This window comes from Sciurus vulgaris (genome assembly GCF_902686455.1).
Source record: "Sciurus vulgaris genome assembly, chromosome: 9".
Taxonomy (NCBI): domain Eukaryota; kingdom Metazoa; phylum Chordata; class Mammalia; order Rodentia; family Sciuridae; genus Sciurus; species Sciurus vulgaris.
The window spans coordinates 115515197-115522670 of record NC_136469.1 but is presented as its reverse complement, the minus strand read 5'-3'; the positions used below and the strand labels follow the sequence as shown (position 1 = coordinate 115522670).

General features: G+C 38.6%; 1 long non-coding RNA gene across 1 annotated transcript; it reads right to left on the bottom strand.

Annotated features, from left to right (window-relative positions):
* Nucleotides 1-4902: 4902 nt before the first annotated feature.
* Nucleotides 4903-7000, bottom strand: LOC306669180. Its single transcript, XR_013766047.1, has 3 exons — nucleotides 6853-7000; nucleotides 6387-6488; nucleotides 4903-6243 (listed from the first exon to the last, which is right to left on the bottom strand). It is a non-coding gene; the product is annotated as an uncharacterized lncRNA (long non-coding RNA).
* Between the last annotated feature and the right edge of the window lie 474 nt (nucleotides 7001-7474).

The window sequence follows — 7474 nt, the reverse complement described above, 5'->3', positions numbered from 1 at the left end:
ATGCACTTATCAGATAAAACATTCGGCCTTTGGATTTTTGGGCTTGGCCTATTTCACTTAGCATGATATTTTCCAACTTCATCCATTTACCAGGAAATGTCATAATTTTCTCTTCTTTATGGCTGAGTAATATTCCATTGTGTATATACCACAGTTTCTTTATCCATTCGTCAACTGAAGGGCATCTAGGTTGGTTCCACAATCTAGCTATTGTGAATTGAGCTGCTATGAACATTGATGTGGCTGCATCACTGTAGTATGCCGATATTTTAATATTTTAAACCACAATATTTGGGGTGGTTTGTTGTAGAACAATAAATAACCAGAAGTTCTGGCATCTAGAATGGGGTACTGCCATAACAAAATCTAAAATAAACGACATGGGCTGTGGGACAAGGGGTTGGGAAGAAGCTGGATGGGCCTGGAATCTGTTATGGCAGTCCAAAGGGTCTTGAGTATTTGGTTGGTGAGAGCTTATAAGAAATGAGGAAGTGAGGAAAGTATTTTGGGAAGCTGGAAGAAAGGGGACTTTTATTATATAGTGGTAGATAACCTGGAAAATAAGACATAATGAACCAGGAGATAGTGCTAAGGAAATTACAGAGTAGACTCTTGCAGGTGCCACTTGGCTTCTTCTCACCATGTATAATAAAATGAGTGAGGAGAGACATAGGCTAAATAAAGAGAGAGGTAAACTGTTGTTGAGTATGAAGGAGGTGAGACTTTTGGGGTTTGGAAACAAGATCTTCCTTCATTCTCAGTCTCTCCAATTGGGGAACAAAGGTAAAATTAAGAAATGGTTTCAGGCAAAGCTTGAACCCAGAACGTGAACATGAAAATACAGTCTTAAAATGAAATTGAGAGTGGTCAGTAAGATCCTTTGTTAATTCCTCAAGGTAGTGTTTCATAGACCTATGTTTTCAAACTGACCAATGACCCTCTAAGAATCTTGAGACTATACCTCAGATTTTCTCTGTTAAATAGTAGGTCTTCTCAGAATCATCTGTAGGAAGTTCAGTAGTACAGAAGCCTTAGAAGGAGCACACAATAGAGAGAAGCCCATCCCAAAATGATTTGGAGAGATGTTTTTGCATAATAGAGTGAATTCTAAATAGACTCATAAGAAATCCATGGGCTTTTTTTTTTTTTTTTTTTTTTTTTTTTGAGTAATTTAAACAGCTTCAACTAAAATGGACACAGCAAAGCCAGAATTTCAACAAATCAGTTAGAAAAAGATAACAATAAAAATATATATGAGCAAAAGACATCTTACAAAAAAGAGGTCCTCATAGAATAATGGAGCATGTCATATTCTCAAATGACCAGGCCAATCTTATTTTGCTCCAATCCAAAAAAAAAAAAAAGAGGTCCTAATGACTAATGAGTATATGGGAAAGTGATTAACATCAGTCACTGGGGAAATGCAAGTTAAAACACACTTGCACCAGAATGATTAGAATTAAATATTATCCAAGTATTAATGATGATATGAAATAACTGGAATTATCTCAGAAGCTGATAGTAAATGTATAAATTGGTATAACCATTTTGGAAAACTGTTTCATAGGATCTACAAATGCCTACCAAACCCAGGCCTGTCCTGTGGTCCAATAATTTCACTCCTAGCTATATATTCAAAACATGTCCACCCAAAAAAAATATGATGGTGGGCATAAGAACTTTATTTATGAAAGGCTGAAGATGGAAATAATGTAGATGTCTATAAAAGGGGCATGAATATACATATAAATAGTGATGTGGTTACACCATGAAAAAAACACAGTAATTTTTTAAAAATTGACTACTGTTCATTTATTAATATACAAAAGCAATATGGATGAATCTCATAGATATATTGTATGATTCTGATTATATGAAACTCAAGAACAGGAAAACTGAACTATGGGGATAATTCATTTTGGGATAGTGTTTATTGCTGGGAAGGTAATGGTATTGTAAATGGGAATAGGTGAGGGGAACTTGTTGGATTTTAGATGTGCACTAAATCAAATCATGGTCTAGTGGTGGTTATCAAGTGTATACTTACATAAAAATTCATTGAGGCCTCCATGTGTAGCTCAGTGGTAGCTCAAAGTGCTTGCCCTGGGTCGAACCCCAGCCTTAGAAAACAATTCATTGAGATTTCCACTGAACAATAAAGATTTATGCAACTTATTTCATGTTATACCTCAATAAAATATTTAATGTACACACATCACTTAGTGATATGATATACTGGGCATATCGTAAATATAGGTGAATGTTTGATTCATGAACCCAGCAGTTCGTCACAGCCAAAGGAAATGGTCTAGCACCAGCCCAGTGCTTTCCAACAGGGCCCAGAACATTCCCAGAGGGTCTGAGAATTCTGTGTGTTGTTAAACATGACTAGAGAAGGCAGAGTGTGGGAAATTCAACCTGATCACTTCGCCTTCAGGTCTGGGTTTGACAAATCTCCCAGCTCAGTGTGTTTTATTCCCAGGTGTAATTATCAGCTGTCATGTCACCAGGAAGAATAAACAACTCCTGGGTGGGACTGAGGTGAGAAATTGGTCACAATAAATGTAGTATTTGTTAATCCAGTGCCTTCTGTGGGTCATGCTTCCTCAGCAAACAAACAAGATTATAAAAGACAGTGCATTATTCAGGAATGTGACCAATTCCCAGCCTAGACAGAACACTGCAGAGTGACTGGAGAAAGTCTCAAACACAGATGGATGTTTGATGGTGTGGTTCTTTTTGTTGTTTTTTGTTATTGTTGTTGTTGTTTATTTGTTTGGTTTTGGTGGGGTTTTTTGTTCTTTGTTTTTTTGGGGGGGGTTTTGGTTTGGTTTTGTTTTTAATCATAGTTCAGAAAGAAAGCGGCTGTTGACATCAGAAAGGAACTCATGGTCATATCAACCAGAGCAAGTGTCCCAGTTCCTGGAGTGAGAATGGGATGAGGGTAGCTGATGGTCACCAATGGTCAGTTTCTGCAGAAAATAGTCTTATTTAACCAATACATTTGATCACGGAGGCCCAGTTATCCCTATCGTGTGGATCAGTCACTACACCTGATGATGGACTCTGTTCTTCCAGTTCACTGATATATTTTCTAGACAAAAGTTGTTTATCAAAAAATTATAATGTCTGGGCTGGAGATATAGCTCAGTTGGTAGAGTGCTTGCCTTGCAAGCATAAGGCCCTTGGTTCAATCCCCAGCACCCAAAAAAAAAAAAAAAGAAAGAAAAAAAATTATAATGCCTGGGCTGGGGTTGTAGCTCAGTGGTAGAGAACTTTCCTCATACATGTGGAGCACTGGGTTGGATCTTTGTCACCACATCAATAAATTTTTTTTAAAAAATAGAGGTTTCCATTGACAACTAAAAAAATTTTTTTTTAAATTTTAGTGTCAAAGGGACCTGAAAAGATGAACACGAATTATTCATGAAGATAACTTGGACACCTCAGTCTTTCTCTGTTCATTCTTGAGCACTCCATCTGCCCATTTCTCACATTCAAACACAGAGCTCCTTGGTTCCTTTCTGGTTCACCACAGTTGTTTGCTCTGAACGGGTCCATACTTAAGTCTTAACCTTCACCTACCTCTGCCCTACTCACCACCAGAGTGATCTCCAAAACCAGATCTGACCACCCACCACCCTCCCTCTTAACCAGTGCACCTCAACAGCGTCTTGTTACTTTGAGGGTGAATACCACATCCCCAGTGTGAGCATTAGGCCCTGCATGATATGCCCCTTCGATTTTCCCTTGAGCCATGCTCCTTGCTCAGCCCACACCTTGCCTCCTCTTACCACAGGGCCTTTGAACTGATAAGTCAATGTATCTAGTGTGTCTTGTACCTTTTTCTTCACCTAGTCAAATTCCACTCAAACTCCATCCTTCACATTTCATCTGAATCATCCCCTACAGGGACATTTTCTCTAACCTCTTACCACAGTTTAAAAATTTCCACTAATTTGTGTGATTATTTGATTAGTAAGCAGCCCAACAAAGCAGACAGCAAGTTCTTGCGAGCAAAGATGATGTAGGTTTTTTTGTATGTCATTGTATCGCCAATGCCTGGCTTGATGACCAGGCATCTGACTTTGTTGTAATGGTCACAGGATCAGGATTCGTACCAAAGGAGCAAATCTTAGTGTCTAAATGAGGAGTGAACTATGGAATTCCAATGGGAGCCAAGAATCCATTTCAGAGGTGCCATCATATGGGAAGAGAAGGGAGAACAGTGTACCTGAAAGCTGGAAAATGATGAGCTAATTAAATAATGGAAGAGTATTTTCCATATAAGTAAGACATGGTAAGACACAAGGGAAGTCAAAGGGGTTGGCTAGAGTGGTTAAGATCACTTGAATAAGGGGAGGAGGAAGGGCCCGAAGGAAAAGCGGGGACCATAAACCGAAACTGATTTCCATGCATGGATGAGTTTCTCTAATTTTCCATTCTAAGAAAGCATGGTCATTAAGAAGTTAGCACACAAGTGTTACCAAGAGGACCGCTGGCACCTCTGGTGTTATAGATATTATACTAGTTTCTGCCTCCAATATCTGCAGCTAGGTCATTAAATTGACATAAAAGGATCATCTCCAAACCCTAGATCAATCCCGTCCCTTTCTACTGTTAATTATTGATGAGAAAGACCCATGGGAGCACCCACACTGACAGCATGTAATCAATAATGAAGGGGAAGTGCTGAATTACTGAACATACTTTGCTCAAATCAGAAAAATACATATAATTCACAATTGCACTTTTCAATTTTCTTAAATGTCTGACTATGGGCATTTTTCAGTTTTATTCATAAGAATAAACTTATGTGCTACAAAAACCCCACCAAAGAGCATTATCTGAAGGTAAGCACAGAACTAGGCTTCCAAGAAAATCTTTATTGTACTTCATTTACTAGAACTATAGAGACTCACTTCTAAGTTTCACAAAATAAGAAAAATGTCTTCATATAATTTGAATGTATAGTGGAGGCCCGCTCAGACTCAGATGGATCCATGTTTGAATATTATCTTCTCAAACAAGATATGAAAATTATTTTAACCCACTTATATTCTAGTTTTCCATGATAAATTCTAATATAAGTTATTTAACAAAATAAAACCAAGAATTCCTAGGGACTTGGAAAGTAAAAAATATAATTAACAGGAAGTCAACAATGCTATATCCAAGAATTCAAACAAATAATTCTTCACTTCTTCGCTATATCATAAATGGAAGTCAAGTTTGTATCTAATTTTTAAAATACTAAGATCATAAGAAAACTGTTAGAATTCTAGCCCTATTAGAGATATCAATTTATTAACATATGTCAATCTAAATACAGTGGGGCTCTTTGATTGTGCTATCTTAACCATAAATAAAATGGAAGATTTTCCAGCAGGTAACCCTGTACTGGAAGACAGAAAAATATTTTCTCCGTTTTCATTTTAGCCATTTTCCTGCAAAAGGTCACACATTGCACTGCAGATGTGGTCATGTTATGGTTTAGATGAGTTAGTTGTCCCCCAAAAGCTCATGTGTGAGACAATGCAAAAATATTCAGCAGTGAAATGATTAGATTGTGAAAGTTGTGACCTAATCAGTGGCTTAATCCACTGACCTGGATTAACTGGATAGTAACGGTAGGAAGGTAGGCTGTGGCTGGAGGAAACAGATCACTGAGGCTGTGCCTTTGGGGCTTATCTTTTGTCTCTGATGAGAAGAGCTCTCTGCTTCCTGGCTGCCACTTCCTGAGATGCTTTCTTCCACCACACCTTCTGCCACAGTGTGTTGGCTTACCCTGGGCTCAGAGCAATGGAATCTGCTGTCTATGGACTGAGACCTCTGAAACCATGAGCTCCAAATAAACTTTCCATCCTCAGAGTTGTTCTTGTCTGGTATTTTGGTCAATGTGACAAAGAGTTGACTCTAACAGGTCAGTCTTTGGGACTGGCTGTCTCTGAGTTATCAGTTCACTCTGCTGTGGACATTCTGCACACCGTGTCTAGACATCTGCTTTATTCAACTAGAACTTGGGACTTCTTGGGACTCATCCCAGTTCTTGTACTCTCTGCTTAGCCCTGGATGAATCACTGCGGATCCCCAGAGCCACATTTTTCAGTTTCTCAAATAGGGGAATGTCTGCCAGCTTGTGCATCTTCTGTTCTACACAGCTCCCAGTGCGTGGCAGGAGCATCCCTGAGGATTCTGATGAGGCCTGAACAGATGAAGTCGAAGCTCCTTAGAGGAAAGATGCTGTGCCAATAGATGTAAGACATTTATCATGATGTAATCGAAGATCCTTACAAAATATTGCAAATAAGATAGAATGCGTGGCTGCCTAGATAAAGGGCATGTTTTGCATAAGCATCATTTTTATGATTATGAAAGTAATATACCCTAGTTGAACGTGGTGGTGTATGCCCATAACCCCAGCTACTCAGGAGGCTGAGGCGGGAAGGTTGGCAAGTTGAGACCAGCTTGGACAGCTTAACAAGACCCTGTCTCCAAGAAAAAAAAAAAAAAAGTTGGATTTGGAAAAGGCAAAACATAAAATAAAAATAAAGAGAAGATAGTAAAAATCATAATTATAACACCTCCACACAGAATAGCTGAAAATATAACAAACATTTAAGATTGTTTGCCCCTTTCCCTCTTAAAGACTAATAGAATAATGTAGTGGTTGTCAAACAGGCATCATTGTTTAATTAAATGTGTTAATATAAACATTCACAATGTTTTCTTACCTTTCTGCCTAAGAAAAGCTCCCAGTCCCTTGTGATAATTGTGGTGTAGAGGGATTAGTATGTGTGCACACATTAGACACTGCAGCACATGAACACACTGAGATCTCCAGCTTTTTACCTTTCTCTTGGATCCATCTGGAGTCCTTGACATTCAGATTCCCACCCTTCTCCCATTTTCCCCCAATTATCCCCTCAGTAAGCGGAAATCCTCTTTTGGCTCATCTTGTACCTTCTGGCCTCTAGGATTTTGTTCGAATCATTCCTTCTGTGTGGCTCTGTGTGCTTGACTTCCACAATGTCAAACCACAAGGTTATGGTAGTCAAGGAGCATGGACTTTGGAAGCAGTTTGGGATCAAGTTCGGAACCTTCTGCTGGCTATGGAAACTACCCAAGTTATTTAACGTCTAGTTGTCTCTCTTCCTCACCCAGAAAATAAAAATAGCAGTAGTTCTTACCTCATGGATCTGTTATGATGACTAAAATACATTAAAATGTGTGAATACCTTCCACACCTGACTCAGAGAGAGTACTTAAAGTTCATAACACTACCCCAGCTTATCAGTTTTAGCATCTATGAATACACATTTATTTTTCACATTGGAACCTCCCCAAGATCAGAATACTTCATAAAATCAGTGGTGTCTCAAAATTGTTAAGTTTCAAATGACAGTTTTGTTAGGGTCATGTGATAACCTTCCAAGACCCTTTCTGACACAAATGCCAGCACCTAAGAGTTTTT